Raw genomic sequence first — 23,390 nt, 5'->3', positions numbered from 1 at the left:
TATATGGTATTTTAAAAAAAATTAGCAATATCATTATTCATCTCCCATAGCTTCTCTTTTACTTTTAATTTAATGACAATTCTCAGCTTTCTTTTTGTTTTTCAAGATAAGAAATAAATTTAAGTTCCCCGCTCCTATCTTCTAAATAATTGATTTACTTTATTGGAAAAAAGAACCTTAGAGTTGAAAGGGATTTCAGAGGTGACTTGGTCCAATTTATAATTGAATAGAGATCTTCTCTACAACATGTCAACAAATAGTCATTTAAACATTTGCATAAATATATGGCAGAAATAGATCCTCCCCACCTTCTGAGACAGTACATTACATTTGTGGACAGTTACAGTTGTCCAAAAGTATCCATCACTAATTTTATCTAATTATCATAGCTTCTCACTTGGGTCAAATTAAAAAGTTCTAGTCTCTTGTCCACATGAAATACTCCCAAATATTTAAATGACTATATACTATTTTCCTTTTCACCAGTTCTTTTATGCAGTCTTTATCTGGCATTCTTTGTCCTCTTAATTCTCTGGATGAACTTAGATTTGTTTTGCTATTATCTCTTACCTCCGCACTGCAATTCAAGGGCTCTTAAACTTCTGTTCATAAATGAATTTTAAAGAATATTTTGATTATTATAAGTCAATTCTATACTTAATTTTATTCATTTTATTTTTCTGAGAAGGGGTCATAGACTTCACAAGATAGCAAAAGGGATCCATAAACAAAAAGCTTAAAAATCCCTGCTATATACTTTGCATCTCAACACGTTTTAGCTAACATCTCTTCATATTGTCCATGAGGATAGTATGAGAGAATCTAATCTATTAAGATAAAACCCATGATTTCCTTGACATCAATTTAGTTGCTCCATCAAAAAAAGAGGATAAGTTTGACATATCCTGTTTTTTAGCAAGCTCATAATGGCTTTTAATGTACATTGCTTCTTCTTCAACATGCTTAGAAATCACTGATTTAATTATATGTTTTAGGATTTTTCCAAGAATAGAAGTTAAGCATATCTATCTATGGACTGACTAATTCATTCTCTTCCCATTTAAAATAATTGACATGATGGTTTCTCATTTCTATCTCCCTGAATTTTAGCTTTCAAATGTATCTTTTATTTATTCTAAACTTACTTAAAACCAAATTAGGTAGACATTTCCATAGATACCGTATAAAACGATAAGATTTTTATTATGCAGAACTTGCTTTTCTTTTAATCATCATCAAATCAACATGAAAATTTTTATGTAAATATGTCTGTGCAATATATACACACATGCATATAGAACATTTAATTTTTGTTCAATTAAATGCAAACAAACTTTTAAAACATTCTTTTAAAAGAATATTGAGTTCTGAATTCCCTCTTCCCCTTCTCTCCCCATCTTTGAGAAGGCAACCAATTTGGTGCAGATTATACATGTGTAGTTATGCAAATAATTTCCTTATTAAGCATGTTGCAAAAGAAACTACAGACCCCAAATTCCAAGAATAATAGTTTTTTTTTTAAAGTAATCTTCAATCTATATTCAAACTCCATCAGATCTTTCTCTGGAAGTTGATAGCATCACAACTTGAATTTTTGACGGTTACTCTGCTTGTAGAGCATTTAATTTGTGCTCTTCACAGTTTGTTGAAGGAGAGAATCCTAAGTCCCATTCACCCTTCCCTTTCTCACCTTCCCTTATCATCAAGTGAAAGAAAAGAACCTTTTCTTGTAATAGTTGTATATAGTCAAGCAAAACAAATTTCACTTTAGTCATGTTAAAAGAGTGTAATCTTCTTTATATATCTTGGCTTTCAGGAACTCTCTGTCACTTTAAAAATTTTTTCTTAGTTTCTGAGAGTACCTCAGCAATCATACCTGCCAGTTCTTTCACTACCCTATGATTTCAGTTGTCTTAACCTAGTGATTTGAACTCCTTGAAGGGAATTTGGTGCACTCTATCCACCTCCTCTCTTATCATGGATTGCAACTGCTTGCTGACTTTTTTTACTTTAGCCTTACCAGTCATATTTTTATCCTTGGTAGAGAAAATAGAAGAAATTAATAGTTGAATAGGTCACTGTTAACTCAGTCTCCTACTGAGTTAGTAGCAAGAAGCTACTAACCTTCTTGCTACTAACCATTTCTAATTCTTAGCAAACACAGATAACCTTGCTGTGGTCTATATTTTAATGGTATCACCATAGGGGATTTTTAAAAAATTCCCTTTAGACATCTATCTTCAATTCACTATTTTGTACAAGTCTTCTTAAAATCAGAATTGGTCAGTAAGCTCTCTGTGAAATTACATTGGTCTTTTTAAATATAGATATATATTTTTTTCTTCATGAAAATTATTTCTGTTTATGCCATTGTGTGTCCATTTGTGGGAGTTTCTTGAATCAATTAACCTAAAGAATCTTAAGCTATTCTTACATATTGATGTTTTCTAAAAATGATAAAAACTGTTTTCCTAAATTTAGGGTACCTCAGATTCCTAGATACTTATCTTTTGTATCAAGAATTCTCAGATGGAATAGCTTCTTCCCTAAGTTCCCTTTATATATACTTCAGGATTTGATTTTTCTTATGTCTAGATTAAATAATTAATCATGTTCTCCAGTAAAAATTACCCCAGGGCAGAACCAAGATGGCTGAGACAACACATGTTTCTCTCTGACCTTCTCTATAATCCTCAAACTAATTAGCAAATCCAGCCTCTGAATTAGCTCTGGACCATTAGTACTCATAAATATTGGGAGTGCAATAAATTATCAGCTGAAGATAATTTCAAAAATATCTAGAAAAGATCTGTTTCAATTGAAAACAGGAAGGAGACAGCCAAGCACAAGGCTGAGCACAAACGCAGTGCAGACAGTGCAAAGTCCCAAGGTGGTGCAGTCTCCACATGGCAGAGAATTTATGAGGAATAAACAGATTAGAAAAGGTCTGTTTCAGTCTGAAACAGGAGGGAAGCAGCAAAACACAAGCTGCTGAGCACAAATCCACAGAATTCTGAATTGGTGCAGTCTCCGCAGGCAGTGTAGACTCAGCCTGGCGGAGAATCTATAGGAATCTACAGCAGTATTGGTCACTCTGCCCTGGTTGCAAACCAGTAGATGAGCAGAGAAGTTATAAAACATCCAATACAAACATAAAAAATTAATTGCGAACTCCAAAACACCAGAATCTCAATGTACCTGGCCACACCCACCCATCACCAGGAGTGAATCAGCACTGAGCATGCTCAGCCATAGCAGCTTGAAAAACCTCCCCCACTCTAAAAGCAGACCTTATCTTTTTTATTTTTGATGAGTAAAAAAGTAAAGAGGACTCTGACGATAGATAGCTTCTATGGTGAAAAAGAAGAACAGATTTCAAACCCTGAGGAGACTAAAGGCAGATTGTCTCCAAATGAAGCCCCAAAAGGTGATGTAACCTGGTCCCTATCACACAGGGCTCTCCTAGAAGAAATTAAAAAGAGCTAGAAGAAAAATGGGGAAAGGAAATGAAAAATTGGTAAGAGGGTTTGGAAAAGGCCTATAACTCATTAAAAGACAGATTTGATAAAATGGAAAAAGAAAGCAACTCCCAGAAAAATAGAATTTGTGAAATGGAAAAAATTCCATAGAACAAAACCACTCATTTAAAAATTCAACTGGACAAATACAAAAAGAAGTAAAAAAAGTAAATGAAGGAAATAATTCAGAACTGAATAAATGGAAATGAATGACTAATTGAGAGAACAAGAATCAGTCAAGGAAAACCAAAAAAATGAAAAAAAAATGTAAAATACCCATATGGGAAAACAACCGACCTGGAAAATGGATCTAGAAAAGACAATCTAAGATTATTGGACTCCCTGAAATACATGATGAAACAAAGAGCCTAGATACCATCTTTCAGGAAATCATCAAAGAGAACTGCCCAGATAGCATAGAATCAGAAGGTAAAATGATCATAGAAAGAATTCATCAAACACCTCCTGAAAGAGATCCCAAAATTAAAATCTCAAGGAATATTGTGGCTTAATTTCAGAACTATTGGACCAAAGAAAAATATTATAAGCAGCCAGAAAGAAACAATTCAAATACTGAGGAGCCACAATAAGGATTACTCAGGACCTAGCAGCTTCCATGTTAAAGGATTGAAGGGCCTGGAATCTGATATTCCAAAAGGTGAAGGAACTTGGAATGCAGCCAAGAATAAATTACCCTGCTAAACTAAGCATTTTCTTTTAGTGAAGAAGATGGACATTCAATAATAATAGTGAATTCCATTTATTTTTGATGAAAAGACCAGAGCTAAACAAAAAATTTGACCTCCAAATATTGAACTCAAGAGAAGCATAAAAAGGTAAAAAGAGAAAATAAAACCTCTTGAGAACTATATTTCTGTTATGGGTATACATAGAGAGCATATGTATAATCTGATTTTGCTGTTATAAAAAAGCAACTACAGGTGGAAAGGGGATTATAACAGAAAAAAGGGGAAAGTGGAGGAAAATGAAAGAAATTACATCTCAAGAAGAGGAAAAGAAAACATAATTGAGGGAAAAAAAAAGAGGGTGACAAATATTGTGTGAATCTTACTCTCATCAGTTTTGGTCCAAAGGAAGAATATAAGATATATTTGGTTTCACAGAGAAACATTTTTCTTATAGAAAAGTGGGAGGGGAAAGGCCAAAAAGGAAGGAGTAGGCTAAATAGAAGGGAAAACAGAAATAGTAGGGGAAAGGTATAAGAAAGGGGGAGGGTCTCCAAAGGGGGAGGACTGCTTGAGGCAAGTAGTGCTCATAAGTAAAATACTGGGAAGGAAGGAAAGGGGAAAAGGAAGGACAAAAGTTTAATTTGGGGTAAATAAGATGGCAGGAGATACAGAATTAATAGTTTTGACTATAAATGTGAATGGAGTGAACTCTCCCATAAAACATAAGCTGATAGCAAACTGGATTAAAAGCCAGAATCCTACAATATGTTGTTTACAAGAAACTTTTAAAGCAGAGTAAAGGTAAAATGCTGGAACAGAATCTATTATGCTTCAGGGTAAGTAAAAAAAACACAGGGATATACATCCTGATTTAAGATCAAGTGAAAGCAAAAATTGATCTAATTAAAAGAAATAAGGAAGGAACCTATTTCTTGCCAAAGGGTACCACAGATAATGAAGCAATATCAATATAAAACATATATGCACCAAGTGGTATAGCATATAAATTCCTAAAGGAGAAGTTAAGAGAGTTGCAAAAAGAACTAGACAGCAAAACTATAACAGTGGCAGATCTCAACCTTGTACTCTCAGAATTAGATAAATCAAACCACAAAATAAATAAAAAAGAAGTCAAAGAGGTAAATAGAATACTAGAAAAAAAAACCTAGATATAATAGATCTTTGGAGAAAATTGGATGGAGGCAGAAAGGTGTACGCTTTCTTCTCTGCAATTCATGGAACTAATACAAAAATTGACCATGTTTTAGGACATAAAGCTCTCAAAATCAAATGCAGAAAGGCAGACATAGTAAATGCATTTTTTTCAGATCACAATGCAATAAAAATTACATTCTATAAAAAGCAGGGGAAAATAGAACAAAAAGAAATTGGAAACTAAATAATCTCATCCTAAAGAATGAATGGGTGAAACAGAAAGTGTCTATACACAATCAATAATTTCATCCAAGAGAATGACAATAATGAGACAGCATGTCAAAATTTGTGGGATGCAGCCAAAACAGTAATAAGGGAAAATTTTATATCTCTAGATGCTTATTTGCATAAAATAGAGAAAGAGAAGATCAGTAAATTGGGCTTGCAACTAAAAAAGCTAGAAAAAGAGCAAATTAAAAGCCCCCAATCAAATACCAAACTTGAAATTCTAAAAATAAAAGGAAAGATCAATAAAATTGAAACTAAAATTTATTGAATTAATAAATAAAACTAAGAGTTGATTTTATGAAAAAATTAACAAGAGAGAAACCTTTAGTTAATTTGATTCGAAAAAGGAAAGAGGAAAATCAAATTGTTGTCTCAAAAATGAAGAAAGAGAACTATCCACCAATGAAGAGGAAACTAGAGTAATTATCAGGAGTTACTTTGCCCAACTTTATGCCAATAAATTTGACAACCTAAGTGTAATGGAGGAATACCTATAAAAATATAGATTGCCCAGATTAACAGAAGAGAAAACAAATTACTTAAATAGTCCCATTTTAGAAAAAGAAATAGAATGAGCTATTAATCAACTCTCTAAAAAAAATCCCCAGGACCAGGTGGATTTACATATGAATTCTACCAAACATTTTTTTATTATTATAGCTTTTTATTTACAATATATATACATGGGTAATTTTTCAGCATTGACAATTGCAAAACCTTTTGTTGCAATTTTTTCCCCTTCTTCCCCATCCACTCCCCCAGATGGCAGGTTGACCAATACATGTTAAATATGTTAAAGTATGAGTTAATACAATATATGTATATGTGTCCATAAAGTTATTTTGCTGTACAAAAAGATTTGGACTTTGAAATAGTGTACAATTAACCTATTAAGGAAATCAAAAATGCAGGCAGACAAAAATAGAGGGATTGGGAATTCTATGTAATGGTTCATAGTCATCTCCCAGAGTTCTTTTGCTGGGTCTACCAAACATTTAAAGAACAATTAACTCCCATACTATATAAACTATTTGAAAAAAGAGATACTAAAGGACTTCTACCAAATTCCTTTTATGACACAGACATAGTACTGATGCCTAAACCAGATAGGATGAAAACAAAGAAAATTATAGACCAATATCCCTAATGAAATGGAGAGACCTACATGAATTGATGCTAAGTGAAATCAGCAGGGTGGGGGGAAGAGGGGAAAATTTGGAACAAAAAGTTTTGCAAGGATCAATGTTGGAAAAATTATTCATGCATATGCTTTGTAAATAAAAAGCTTTAATAAAAAAATTACTCCACTTTTTACATGTTGAGATTATTATTATGAGAATATCAAAGTTATGTGAAGTGAGCTTTCCTCTTTTTACTTCAAAATACATGTTTTGCCTTCTCTGGAAAATAGTTGGTGAAATGAAATAGTGACTTGGAATCAGGAAGATTTGGGGTAAAATGTATTCTTAATACTTAACATTTATGTAAGTAACCCTGGATAACTTATTTAACTTCTGTTTTTTCTCATTTTTTTTGATTGCAAAATAAAGATAATAGTAGCATCTACCTTGAAGGGTTGGTATGAGGGTCAAATGAGGTAATAATTGAAAAACATTCAGCACAGTGCCTAGCACATAGTAGGTGCTATATAAATTCTTATTCTCCTTCATATTCTTTATTTCCTCTTCATTACTACATTAGCTTATATGCTGCACACTGAGTATACACCAATTATTATATCACTAGGAAATCATTATTTATTGTAGGATTAAGTCAATGCTAAACTAGATTTAGCCATTGTCTCCTCAATTCCACTTAGATCTTTGTTTAAAAGTTCTGGCCCATAACATTTCCTTGTAGGATTAAATCGATCATACTGAATCATGCTAAATTAGATAACTATTGTCTTTATCAATTCCACTGACTTAGTACCTTGTAAGAATCCTTTGTTTCAAGTTCAGAGTTCTGACCCATAACAGAGTCTTTAATTTTGAAAATCTGTCTTTATGGGTGTCAACCACTTGTTTTAGCATGAGCCTGTCTGTGTCTGTATAGATACTTGTTTTAAACTCTCCTATTTTCCATATCAACTGGTATATCATGACCAGGAGGAAATTGCATGATGCCTTAATGAAAACTTAAAGGAAGTAGTCTTTATTATTCTATGAACCACACACATATGGTCTGAGGGTTGTGAGCTGAGCATTGGTGTCATATTTCAGTTATAACTGGTGTTGAAATAGCCTTTTTAATTTTCTGAGTTCTATTTACTATGAAAAGAATGTAAAGTATAAAAAAAGAATGAAAACATAAAGAATATATTCCAAACTCAATAATCACTCAGTTAAAGTGATTGATGTTCATCAGCTATACCATATTGGACAAAATCAAAATTAGTTTTGAGTCTAGTCCTGATTGCATTAATTTACAGATCTGGAGTAAGCAAAGTTCCTCTATTCATTCAAATTTTCCACCTTTCTTCTATATATTCTTAGGGAGTTGACTAGAATAATAAGAGATTAAGCATGTTGACTAAGATAACATAGGCTAGATGTGGAAGAGATAGGACTTGTATCCAGGGTTTTCTTTCTCTAGAGCTATCTCTGCATCTTTGTCACTCTGCAGTGGCTTTACTCATTTTACTAGAAAGAAAGAAAAAAATGCAAATTCCAGAAATGTAATTCTTTAATAAATTTCACAACTTGGTACCATTTTAAACAAATACAGAAATTTGAACCCAGTTTTTAGGCTCCAATAAACCTGCTTCAGTGTGATCACTTGAGACACGTGTAAATAAAGGAAGGGGACACCCATTCTCTCCATTGTACACTTATTATCCATGGTTAAATTAAGTGTACTGGACAAAACTGTCTTGTGGTAAATAGAGAATAAAAGGATTATATTGCTGTCTGACATTATGATACTATCTATATTTTTTAAAAAGCGCAACCAATTTGATTCATGTAACACTATACTCTGCTTCTAGTGCAAGAAAAAATGCTGAATCCTAGTAAAAATTCATTGTTATTGTCAAATACACTGTACTATTAAAAGACAAGGACTGCATTATTATAGGTCCAGCAAATTAGGGAAACAATTTTTATTTATTAGTTGTAGAGTTAGAATAGTTTCACTTTGAGATAAAAACATGAAACAACTTAAATTCAGAAGAATTTTTGAGTGGGTTGAAGATTGATTCTAATCAGCCTTCTTTACTGGATTGATTTCTTCTTTTTATAGATTTTCAATTATATGAACTTTACTTATGTGACAAAAAATACACATCCACAGAAAAATGCTATACCACAAATTACCATAATGCTAACTTTTCTTATTTATTTGTACTGCTTCTCATATTCTTAGGTTAAGAAAGTACAATGTATCTTGTCATTAGAATTATATAGAAATATACTACAAATATGACTCATGAAAACCAGACAAAAATTAATGAAAGGGGAGAAAGGTCTCACAGTTTATTAAATTTACTTAAGCATGTTGTATGTTGACTTATTTTTAAAAATCTATAGATATTACATATCAATGGACATTACATATTATAGACATATGCATAGGCATTACATATCAACAAATATATTTATATATGTAAATATATGTATTTAAATATATGTATATATAAGAGAGATAAGGAGAAACAGAAAGAAAAAGAGACAGGTAAGGGAAGAGAGAGAGAGAGAGACAGAGAGAGAGCAAGAGAAAGACATTTTAAAAAAAGAGGGGAAGGGGAAAGGGAGAAGAAAGGGGGAAGGAGAGGAAAAAGGGGAGAGAGAGACAGAGAGACAAAGAGAGAGAGATAGAAACCAAGAGAGAGAGAGATAGAAACTGAGAGAGAGAGACAGAAAGACAGACAGACAGAAATAGAGACAGAGACAGGTACAGAGACAGAGAGAGATATAGAGAGAGACAAAGAGAGAGAGACAGAGTGCATTGTGTCACTGTGTCCCCGGATAATGAGCTAGCTGTCAGGTAGACCAGGATACAAGTTTATTTTTGCATATGTTATATGAACTGGGCAAGATTCTCATGTACACACAAATGTACTCATTATGATATACAAATGAAGTTTTTAAAACTTAACAATTTCTGATCTAAGTGTCTTATTCTTTCATGCATATCACATTGTTTATGATTGCTATTGTGTGTGTTCAGTCATATTTAGTCATATCTGATTCTTTGTGACTTCTAGAGAGTTTGCCATTTCCTTCACCCATGGCAAACAGAGGTTCAGTGTGCCCCAAGTCATAAACTTGGGAAGTTTTTGAGAACAAGTTTGAGCTCAAGTATTTCTGAGTCTAAGTCAGGTATTCTATCCATTGTATCACTTACATGTTTGCAATTGCTCCCAGAATCACTATAAAAAATGGAAGTATTGAAAAGTATGTATTTGAAAATTTTTGTAATCTTATAATTCATTTATTCATGTAAGAAACATTGTCAGATATTGAGCATCCAATATGTGTAGGGCATGGTGATTGGTCATGGTCATGTGCTCTTTTTGTATATGGCATAATTATTACAATCATGGAATTTTCATTATTGTAGAAGGATGGCAAATTCTCATAGACATAGGATATATTAATACAAAAGTGCTTTAGAGAACTGCTAAACAAAGTATCGTTTGACCTGAGGTCAAAGGGGATACAGGGGAGATTTAAAAAAAATTCATGGAGTTGGCATTTATGTTGAATTTAAAGAATGAGTATGAATTCAGTAAGGGGTATATTCTAGTCATAGGAAATAGTGCAAACCGAACAAAGTGTGTGGATGGAGGAGTACAAAATATATTTAATGATAGGCAAAGTATAGAGCAGTTTAACTGGGACATAACATGTATGGAAAAGAATAAGATGATATAAAGCTGAAAAGGCATACTGGTAGGATTGTGGAAAACTCTGAATGCCACGAAGAGCATTTTGACTTTTACTAGACAAGGTATTTTACAGGAAGATTATAGGGAACAGATTTAGTAACAATAAATACATATGTGGTATATACCCTTGAAGACTCTGTAGTTCACTGGGTTGAAGAGGACCAGGTATAGAATTATTACTTTTTCTCCCTGATCATAAAGTATTGAAGATATCTTGCAAGGAAGGCCTACTTTACTCACATCCTGCCTCTTGCTAAAGCTTCCTGACTTAGGATAAGATGGATTGTCAGCATATCCATCTGACAAATGGGATTAAAGAATTGAATTCCTTCAAAATTGGGACTTCTCCAGGACTCACATTATGGATATTCAACAGAGCCACTGACAGGAAATGGGTTGGTAAAACTAGTTAATATTCAGTATTCTTATATCCTTCACTCCTTGCCTCCAGTAGATTAACTATCCCGAGTCTATAGCTCATTTACAGTGTACCTATCTATTTATTGTCAGAAAATCTTTCCATCCTGAGTTCCCAACTTGTTGGAATTCTCTGTAACAACTCTACATCCCCTTTATGCATCCACATTGCCTATATCCCTTCCTCCTTTGCTTTTTGGTCATTGGTATCATTTTGTCTCTTCATACTGTGACAGAAGATAAACCTTAGATAATTTAAACTTATTTTATATCCCTGTTTATATTCTATAGAGAAATATCACATATATCTACAATATATCTATAATGGTTATGTGTCTATATATAGATATAATATTTATCTTGCATTACATATTGTCAGCTGCCCACATATTAAAACACTGCATTAAACAACCTTTTGGTAAAAAAAAATATAGATAAATTCTCTTACTGGATAAGAATCTACATAAAAGAAAATATTTGAGCAGAGAAGGGCTGAAATCAAACTGCGATATAAAGGATAGATCAATAATGGGGTAGAAAGGAAGGATTTTATGTGAACCTATTACAGTAAACTAGGTGAAAGATAATGGGAACTGTAATAACTGTGGCAGTGGAAATAAAGAAGAGAAAATATATAGGTCAAAAAATGTTTCAAATTTTAATTGATATTGATAGGGATAGGTAACTGATTTATGGGACTAAGGGTGAGGAAAGAATCCAAGATAATCTCCAGATTATTAAAATGGTAGATGGAGTGAAATATGGTGCAACAGATGCTATAATTTTCACAACTGTAACCTCTTCCAATTTGTATTACATGTGTATCTTATCACATTTGTATTACATGTGTGTCCTGAATCTGTTGAAAGGAGGATAGAAAATTTTTATCTTTGAATTCCAGATAATACCTAACAAATCATATATACTAGATAATTAAGAAATACTTGTGAAATGAGTGTATTATAGAGCAAGTAGATAATTATATTAAAAAAAATGACGCACATCCACATGAATCCTTAGCATTACTGTATTTTTCCAAGAAAACATAGCAAAAAAAAATAGAAAAAGAAATTTAATTCAAATAAACATCAGTTTTTCAAAATGAAAGTAGATCCAAATAATTGGATTAATATTGATTGCTTATTACTAGTCCTAGCAAATATGATAAAAATACTATTGTTTCTTAAATTGAATTATTTAGTAGTAAAACAATCAAATCATCCCGAAATTATTTTATAGTGAAACAAATAAAGCATCTCACTGGAAATAATGAAAAAGGGTGAGAAATTGAGGCATCAAGAAGTATCAGGTATGAAATAATATAAAATATTAGCAACCGTATTTAAAATTGTCCCCAATAATCAATAATTAGAGAAGTGCAAATTAAAGTACCTATGAATTTCTAGCTCATACACATCAGATTGGTAAAGACAAAAGAGGTGTATGCAAAAATAGGCACATTCATGCATTCTTGGTAAGCTTATAAATTGGTAGTCATTCAGTAAAGCAAATTGGGATTAGGCCCTAGAAGGGTTTAGCAGCACCTCTACCAGGTCTATATTTCCTAATATGTGAAAGAAAGAACATCTAAAACTATATATATTTAAATGCACTTTTAACTTTTTATTGTAACCTTTCTTCCTTCTCCTCCTTCCCCCAAATCTTGGAAATTGCAAAAGTGCCCAACTATTGAGGGAATGGATAAATTATAGCAGTGAATATAATGAAATATTATTGTACTCTAAGAAATCACAAAACTGACAGTTTCAGAAGTAACTGAGACCTCTTTGAAGTGATGCAGAGTGATGTGAGCAGTACTAAGAAACAATTTATAAAATGAAATCTTTACAAAGGAAAATAACTTTGAAATACTTAAAACAATCAATATAATGACCTTACTATTCTTTCAGAGGACTGAGGATGAAATAAACTTCCCCCTTTCTGCCAGAAAGGACAGGGACAGAAAATGCAGAATTAAATATACATGCCTGAACTTAGCCAGTGTAACAACAGATTATATTTTATTGTCTATATGATTCCATGAGGGTTTTCTCTTTCTTTTTATTTTTCAATGAGGGAAATAGAAGGAGGATAAAATAAGTATTTTTAAGTCCAAAAATGAATGTAAAAAGATTAGGTTGTCAGCCTATTATGATGATTTCAAGGAAAGTTTTAATGATATTCTTTTTCATTTTTGCTGAGATCTGGCTTACAGAATTATCTACTACAGATTGCAGCCTTATCTCAATATTATTTTACATTCAACAAGGTTGAATTTTTGATCAGCTAGGATAGTGGAGAGTAACAGAAAGAATATTAGATTTGGAATCAGAATATCTAGGTTCAAATCTTACCTCTACTACATATTAATTGACCTTGGGTGTGTCATTTAATCATTTTAGAATTAAGATTCCTCATACATAAAATAAAGGGATTGTACCATATGCCTTCATAGTTCACTTCTAATTCTAAATTTTTGATCTTATGATCCATTAGCAGCATTAATATAGTTTAAGTGTTGCATACCTCAGAATGTATGTCTGGTACAGGTACAAATTTAGGAACCTAATCCCTTTGGGAAGATGCCAAAGTGGTCAGCATTTTTCCCCATTACTAGTTTCTGATGGTTCTTTTTTAATTTTTAGAAAATAAATTTTTTATGATTCTTTTCTATGTTTATTAAATCATAAGATTTAGAACTGGAATCAATCTTAGTGAATTGCCTAGACTAATGGGGTTATTTTTGTAAAGATGAAACTTCATGTCAGAAAAGTTAAACCAACTTGTCCATGGTTACACAGGTATAGTAACAAGTAGAACTATGATATCAACCCAGATGGTTTGACATTAAATAGAATACTCTTGTCATTGTGCCAATACACAAGAATGATCCAGTCTCAATAGAGTTGTGATTACCTTTTTGTCATGACAACATTTAGAATGGCTTTTTTACTTTGCATTTTTTTCCCCACATCAGATGCTTTGTCCTAAAGGCATCATCTGTTTCAGAATTTAATGAATTTTCCAAGACACCTGCAAAAATTTTTAATGGCATAAAAATATTTGTTTTTTTCTTGACTACCGTCTTCCCTTTCTCAAATTTTATGTTTTTCTAGGGAATGTAGTCTGTGACATGGGGGAGGTGGTCTATTGAATATTGTTTTCCTGTGCTTTGTGCAAGGTGAACCTGGGAATATTCAAGTTTCTTGCAGACTGCTCATATACACTCATCATTTTATGACACTTAAACCCCTTGGGCAAGGCTGAGCAACTTTTCTGTATATTCCATAGCATCTGAACAGATGGGGGTAGTTTTAAACAGCCAAAGGAGCACATATGTTCCTCTTGTGGAAGGAAAGTTTCTCAACTAGTAATGAATGGAAATGTCTTTTTCTCTATGCCTTCTTTTCTCAGGTGGCACTCACTAACTAGAGTCCTCAAATGGATTAATTAAACAAATAAAGAGACCATTTATTATTCAAAATGAGAGTTTAGAAGATTCTGTGCCAAAAAATATTTCAGGATTTTTGGCCTTAATGTGAAATATCAATGCATATGTTAGATAAATTTCAATAGACATGGAAAAGTTAATCAGAATCCATTTTTGACAATGTTTTAGACACAATTTACAATAGAGAGAAACAAGAAAAAACTTGTTCCCATTCTTTAAACTTACAAAGCAATTATTGATATGAATCAAAATTTTGTAGTCAATTTTTGTGAATGAGAGTAAAATCAGGAAATTTTGCATTTCTAAGGAATACTAAATATTTTTGAGATCACCTTTGACTTACTTAATGTAGCAATTCCATTTCTTTGTCTTCAGTGAAATTTTCTTGTTAGTGAATAGCAAAGTCTGTCATATAACCTCCTGCTTTAAAAGAAATGACCTGTTTAATGATTCACAATTCAGCTTCTTAAGGAAGCTCAAAACTTTTCTGAAAAAGCAAAGAAGTTGTTGCCTGTATTGCTAGATAGAATCTATTCAATCATTGAAACAACAGATCAAATTCATACTATCTACATCAATCATACTAATATTAAATACTACTATTCAGTGTTTCTGTCAGTCAGCTTAGGTAATGTCCTTCCACTGAAAAAAGAAAAAAAAATACACCATAATACCCTAAGAGACAAAAGGATAACAATACTGTTTATGACAGTCAACATCTATACAGTATTTTATCGAAATAAGAGACTTAGAATCATAGAATTTTAAGTACTTAAAACAGATCTCAAAACAGACCTTAAAATAGGGTTCCTCAGGGCATATGCACATACATACAAACACTATATATAATGAATATATAAAATAAGTTTACAAAACCATACACAAATGATAACTATTTCAATAAAATCAATTTTTTAAATTCTAAAAACTTTATTTTGCATATTTAAAAACATTGCTTTGAAAAGTTCATAAGGCCGGATTAGATGGACAAAGAGGTTCATGACAACTAAGAAAAGATTAAGAAACCCTTAGTTAAAGATTAGTCACACCCTTTCATTTTATATATAGTTAAACTGAGTAATTAATTGAACTAAGGTTTAATTAATATAATTAATTATAATGATATAAAAGGAAATTTAGATCTTGAATCTAGTTTTTTTAATTGCCATTTTATTGTTCTCTTTCTATTACTATGCTTTTTTTCTTTTATAGCATTTTTTCAGTTTCCATCTCTAAACATATTTACATATATATATGTGTGTATACACATGCCAAATCAATGTCAATTTTGTGGTTAGCTATTTTGTGGTCTAAAGTGGTTCTTAGCTATATGAATGCTTACAAAATGTTTTTTCCTCAGTTTTCATAGAGTAGTTTGTATGTATGTCTTCTTTCCCTCTTCTCTGTTATTTATTTAATTTGTATACCAAATCACAACTCTAATTTCATGTCTTTTGACAAACTCTCAGAGTGATCTCATTAAGCTATCATGGTTTAAATTATCATATCTACGTAGATGACCTCAAAATCTGTTATCTTTAGTTCAAATCTCTTTCTTAAATTATAAAGTATTACCCCCAATTACCAAGTTTTCTGCCTAAATAGATCATGTACAGTGGTTTCTGTATAGCAGGTGATTTATAAATGTTTGCTAATTCAAGTGTTGTCTGCTATTTTCTATTTTTAATATCTAAAGACTACAGTATAACATGCACAAGACTTTTCTCATTTTCCTATGGAATCCAGTATATCCAGAATGGAAATCATTATCCTTTCTTAACTTAACCTAACCTTCTCACATATCATATATTAATACATAAATACATGCATAAAACCTTTCTCAGAACCTTGAGAAATATAACAAAATACTATCACAACCTGAAAGAAAATGAAATCATTTAAAAATTATCTATATCTACATCTACATCTATATCTCTATTAAATAATTTATCAAGAGAACCATGAAAAAAGAATTTTATAGATTGGGAATGTGATAAGTTTAATTAGGGAAGAGTCAAAATATTTATTTTAAAATAATCTATTGTTATGACTTTTTGGTTTAAGATTCAGTTTAGAAAATTCAATCTGAGGTCAAAAAGGTAGCATCTCAAAATTTGAATACATCTGTGCTCTAATTTGTTTCTATCTTCTGTCAGTGGACTAGATTGGTTATATTATGTTAGCTAATCTATTTTGTTGCCAAGGTTTGTCAGCGCCCCTCTGGTGATCTGAGTAGAGCCCAAGCTCCCTATTCTTCTGTTACCCAAGAAGAGAGACAATCCAGTGAAGAGATATTTCATCATCTAAAAAAACACTTAATGTGGGATCTGTGAACTTTTAAAATAAAAATATTACATATATGTTTATTTAAATGCAATTGGTTCTCTTTATAAACCTTTTTTATTTTATTTCTGCATGTAAACATTATTCTGATAAAAGATCCATGGGTAAAAAACCCTCTCTCTAAACCAACAAAGAGATATCTTCTAGTCTTACTATCTTATTGTCTCACTAACCTTCTAGTGTCATTATCTACCAAGCAAACTGTTTTCAATCATTATCATTAGCAGATCTCAAGAATAGTCTCACATGTAATATAGAGTAGGAGTTTTTAAACTTTTTTGTACCTTGGAACTCTGGCCCATCTGGCAAGACCCTTTTCAGAATAATATTTTTTAAAAGAACAAAATCAAAATATAAGATTACAAAGGGAAATAGCTGTACTAAAATACAATTATTAAAATGTCAAAAGTTTGGAAAATTCTATCATCATCATCACCATCACTCACATTTTTGTTGTCCAGCACAGTGGCTGGACAGCTGCCTTTGAAGAAAGACTTGGACTTTAGTCCTTCCATTTACAAATACTGGGGGTAACCATGGGTAAATTACCTAACCTCTCTTTGCTTTAGGCAGCTCTCTAAGAGTATAAGTTTCATAGATAGTGACACAATTGTATATTTAGAAGGATTGTCTTCAATTAGGTCTTTCCCATGCAAATAAAATAAGAGGTCCGATTTCTCTCTGCTTAATGTTTATAAAATACTTTTATTTGAGTCCAATAAAAGGAGAAACTTTCTAAAAATTAGAGCTGTCCAAAAATGGAATACATGTTTAGGGGCGGAGACAGTTAAATGCCTACAATTTTAAGCACAGAACATCAATCATCTCCCACCTCAAACATCTTCTAATTTTCAAACAGTTCCTTTCTGTATGGCAGGATTTAGCAATCCTTCACTATATGCTTGTTTACCCTCTTCTGGGCATGCTGTGGTGGGTCAAAGCTGTTTCTAAAATGTAATATTAAAATTTGGAAACAGTACTTCAAAGGAGATATGACTAAGAAGACTTTCACTTGCCTCATTCTATACATGTTTCTGTTAAGGAAGTACATAAGATTAAATTAGCTCTTTTGGACATATCCTGAGACTACTCACTAAAACTGAACTTAGAGGGCACAAAAATTACTTTTTCATTTGATCTGTGTTTTCGGCTGTTTCTTTCCTTTAAGTTTATTGCTGGTGATTTCTTGAATTAAAGAGCAGAATTTCAAATTTAACTCCATTAAATTTCATCTCCTTAGACCACGTTAATCCTTCTATACAAATCTTTTAGGATTTTTAGTTGCATAATGCATTAATTATCCATTCTTATTTTATGTCACCAACAAATTAATATAAAAAAATGTTGACTAGAGTGCTACTGGTGCTTAGCACAGTTCAAAGAATATACTAACCACTTAAAAATATTTGTTGACTTTCTGTCTCACTAAACTATGGAATTCTTCCACAGACATCTTTTAGGTTTACTTCAACTCATTAATCACTACTTTTAGAACTGAGTCATACAACCAACTTGAAATTTATTTCACTGTTCACAGTTTCTAGATCTCCATTCTGTCCAAAGGACATCATGAAAAAATTCTCATATATTGTTGAAATATAAGTATATATTATCAACAACGTAGCATATTCTATAGTGTGATAGTGTGGTTTATGAGATAGAATGTTGTATATAAGAATTAAGATCTAGTTTCAAATCTTTTGGTTAAGTTGTTAAATCCTATACTTTCCTTATAAGTAGTAGATAAAAAGAATTTTCTTGGATAAGCAATGCAAAGAAATCGAAAACAATAGAATGAGAAAGACGAGGTCTTTTCAAGAAAATTAGAGATATCCAAAGTATGTATCATGTAAAAATAGGTATGCAAATAATCAAAATGGTAAAAGATATGGTAAGAATATGCAGAAGAACTATACAAGAAAGCTCTTAACTTCACTGATATGATGTGGTTACAGATATAGAACCAGAAATTCTGAAGAATTAAGTCAAGTGGGCCTTAGGAAGCATTGCTAAAAGTAAGGCTAGTGAAGGTGATAGAATTCCAACTGAACTATTTAAAATCCTAAAAGTTATGATGTTAAAATGCTTTACTCAATATGCCAGGAACTTAGGAAAATCCAGTAGTGGCCATTGGATTGGAAAAGTTCAGCTGACATCCCAATCCTAGAAGCGCAATGCCAAAGAATATTCAAATTACCAGATAATTGTACTCATTTCATATAACTGCAAAATTATCCTTAAGATTTTGCTAGGTTTCAGTAATATGTGAACAAAGAATTAGCAAAAGTACTAGCTGGTTTTCAAAGATAGAGACCTAGAGAACAAATTACCAATAGTCATTGGAGTATATAGAAAGCAAGAAAGTTCCAGGAAAAAAGCAAGAAACCAAAAAAATAAACAAAAAACCTTGAATCCCTCATCTATTTCTACTTCACTAACTATAGTACATTCTTTGACTATGGATCACAAGTGTGATAAATACTTACAGAGATTGAAATATCAAACCATTTGACTTGTCAAGAGAACTATAGGTCTCTTGACCTGGATGTGGGTCAAAAAGGAACAGTTAGAACTACACCTGGAATGACTAATTGTCCTAAAATTGGGAAAGAAGCAAAACAAGTTTGTCTATTTTCACCTTATTCATTTAATGTAGATGCAGAAATACATTACTCTAAATGCCAGGCTAGAGAAATCAAAAACCGGAATTAATATTGTCAAGAAAAATATCAACAATCTTGGATATACAGACTATGCCACTCCAATAAAGTCAAGAATTTAGAAGCCTTCTGTTGAGGGTACAAGAGGAAAGCTTGAAGCTTAATATTAAAAAAAATTAAGATCATAGCAACTGGTTTCATCACTTCCTGCCAAATAGAGGGAGAAGAAATGGAAGAAGTGTCAAATTTTATATTCTTGGGCTCAAAGATCATTATAGATGGCAACTGTAGCTATGAAATTAAAAGACATTTGCTCTTTGGAGGGAAAGCTATAGCAAATCTGAAAAGCATGCTAAAAAGTAGAGATGTTGCCTTGCCAACAAAGGTCTGTATAGTCAAAGCTATGGTTTTCCCATTAGTAATATATGGCTATGAGAGTTGTACTATGAGGAAAGCTGAGCACAGCAGAATCAATGCTTTTGAATTGTGGTGCTGGAAAAGGCTTTTGAAAATCCTTTGGAAAGCAAGGAGATTAAATCAGTCAATACTTAAAGAAATTAATTCAGCATTGAAAAGACAAATATCAAGGTTGAGATGCTTTAAATAATTTGGCCACATAATGAGAAGACAGGACTCACTACACAAGACTGATGGTGGAAAAGATTAAAAGCAAAAGGAGATTGGGAGATGGATACATAGTGTCATGGAATCAATGAAGATGAGCTTGAACAAACTTTGGGAGATAGTGAAGTATAGAAGGCTCTGGCATGCTCTGGTTAATGAGGTCAGGAAGAGATTGACATGACTGAACAAATTAAAAAGAAGTTCACTGGCAAAATTTTAACAACATTCACCAATTTCTTTCAGTATCCTGGAATAGAATTAATTTAGGTTTGATACCTTGAGCTTGAAGGATACTTAGTAGCTTTCATCATTTCATGACTTATTTTGGATTTCAACTCCTAGTTAGCCATTTTTACTCTATCATCCCTAGTGTGGCTGTCAGTGCCATGGTGGAAAAAAAGAGAAGTATAATCTGCTTCTCTAGAAAGATGGGTTTTCACTGGAAAGAGATAATTCTAAAACAGTTGAAGCTCAGTCAGAAAGCTACTTCGGTAAGAAAGTTCTTTTGTTGCCTATTTAATGTTTCTAGTCACCTACCCCTTGTAATCTGTGCTCCCTCAGATCCCATATCCTTGTTGCTGTTCAACCTTTTTAGCAATTCTTTCATCTATTCTTAGAATTCCTGCAGATTTCCTAGCTTCTGGCCACATTCATTTACTTGTGAATATAAATCTTCTTTTGTTTCTTGAAATTTTTGCAGTTTTGGCTTCTTTTGTTTATCTGGCCTTTTAGTTCATTGCTGCAGAGATCCCTTTGTTTTATGGCATTTTCAGTCTTGGCATTTTCTATTTCTTTTGGCCTATTGCCACCCAAAAGTTCAAATAGATATAATCCCATCCTCAAACATGCTTTTTTTTACTATAATAATTAAACCATCATCATTTACTTTATAGTAAAAGGGATCCATTTCTAGAGAAGACATTATGTGAATTATCAATATATGTGATAAAAATAGTAGCAATTATATCTTCCTCTACAGTACAATGCCCAGTATTATAGAAAGTCACTTGTGGTTTGACTAAGCAGCAATTCAGTCAACAAAGTCATGTCTTTCAGGCTTATTTGTCCTACTATTTCAGCATTAACATATAATTGCTACATCTTCCACTTTTTTATAGTTAAAATATAACTATTTTATAGAGAGGAGGAGAAATGCATTTTTTTAATACAGTAGATGTGCCTGATTGTGGTCCTATCCTATTTTTAGAGACCTTTGACCAAGAAAACTTTTGGGTTGCTATTTTGCCAAATTCTCAGCTTCTCAATATTTCAATGATTGATTAAGAACCTTTTGGTTATCAAGGACATTTAATAGGGTAAATTGGCAGGGGACTCAGTACTGTAACATTTGTCTCTTGACTTAGTCATTTAGGACTGATTTCATTTGCCAGATTCTCCAAAAGAACCCTGGGAAGTCTGACTGGAAGGTTGACTCATAAAAATACTTAAGACATGGGTTATATCATATGCAGCTGTACCAGGAAATCAGACTCTTGAGCTCAGCAGCTTTTGCAAAGATGCCTTAGTTCCTTCCAGTTTGATATGACATGTGAGTAATCACTTGTTAACATTACAAGCATTTTAGCTTCTCTTCTGACATTATGAAGGTGACAACTGACAAGCTTTACTCCTGTCGCATAATAACCTGTAATGAAATGCAAAGTAGTCATTTAAGATTCCATTTTTTCCTTAAAAGAGCAATTCTTTAAGTAGTATCCTAGATAAAGCTTTCTTCCTCTTCCCAGAACATTTTAGTCTAAAGAAGGTTATTGTTCACTGGCTGAAAGTGGCAAGATTAATTACTCACTCAAATATTTAATTGGTTGTCTATATATGCCCAGTAAATGAACCCTGAATGAAAGAATTTTGAAAATATGTGCTATTTTTGATCTATGGAGATTTTCCTTATGTGACCTCTAATCTATGTATGATTTGCCATTGAGTCACAGATAGAGTTGTTATTCCATAGTGATAATGTGCTTCCATTAATGGTTTTGAAAGCAAGAGCATAGATTAGTGATCTGGCTCTCCAACATCTGGAGCCCAGGCTATAGTCATTAAGACAGAATGAAGTAAAAGGTTTGCAACAGGATTGAATTTATGTAATTAGTCTTGTCATTACTATTTTCTGCCCACTGATTCAACTGTTCTGTGGTAGTATTCTACAAAGGAGACAAAATGATGAAGTAAAAAGAGTAAAAGATTTGGAATCCAATGAATAGAGTTAAAAGCATAGTTCTATTATCTCAGCTGAATGATACTGGACAAGTCACTTAATTTCTCTGCTATGATTCTCTACCTGGATAAATGGAAGGTGGAGGAAGAGTTAAATTAAATCACCTCTAAGGTTCCCTCTACCACATAAATCCTTAGGTTAATGCAATAAACCTATATGCTAAACTTCAATATTTATGTTAATATTTATGTATGTACCATCATCCTTCCAGTTTTCTGATTTGGCACTCAGTATAACTCTCAGTGCCTCCCTCCTTCTTTTATACTTCTCTCTCATACCCAATTAGTGGGCAAGTCTAGCCAATTCTACCTCTCAGGATCTCGCATCCCTTTTTTTGCTTTCAAAGTAGACATTTTTTTTTAACTCAGTCCTCTTGTGATCTTTCCCCTTCAGACCTCCTAACTGGTCTAATCAGACCCTCCTAATTTAACCCCACTCTAATTTGTTTCATTGCTGCTAAATTTATTTACCACATATTGGCATATTTGTATTGAAGTACAGTAGTAGATAATTAAAAACAATGGGTTTTCATGAGCTAAAATAACTTTTATGAGTAGCATATTGTCACATACTTACAATAAGATCCAGGGAAAGTTCTTTAATTTCTCAGTGCTTTAAGCAACTCTCTAAGACCATGTGTTGAGGTAAAGGTACTAATCTACTTTAGGCCAAGGAATTCCCAGATATGCACAACTAATTAGTGTCTGAGATTAGATTTCAACTCACTGAAATGAGTTTCTCTGAATTCAGGCCTACTACACCACATAGCTGCCCCTTTACCATGGTACATAATGTCTTTATCATGTTAAAACTGTATATTACTCTAAAATGACCTTAAAGGTCTGATAATTTCATCAAGGTGGGACTTAAATTAGATGGGACTTAAATCACATGAGGTAAAATTGACTCTACTACAACAACTTCATTGTTTTTCCTCTTTGTTGTTCATTAGAGTCAACAAAGAATGTGAAATCCTCCATGAAATAAGAATTATTAATTCTAGTCTTACTAGGAAATGATGGTTTCATTTCCTTTTAAAGCATTTACTTTGATTTACAGTTTTACAAGATTACATCGTATCTTCTTATTCTGAAAAGAAAATGTGGTCATTAACATGTGTG

This window comes from Sarcophilus harrisii, chromosome 4, assembly GCF_902635505.1.
Source record: "Sarcophilus harrisii chromosome 4, mSarHar1.11, whole genome shotgun sequence".
Lineage (NCBI taxonomy): Eukaryota > Metazoa > Chordata > Mammalia > Dasyuromorphia > Dasyuridae > Sarcophilus > Sarcophilus harrisii.
The sequence above is the reverse complement of the archived record's forward strand: the minus strand, read 5'-3'. Positions refer to the sequence as shown.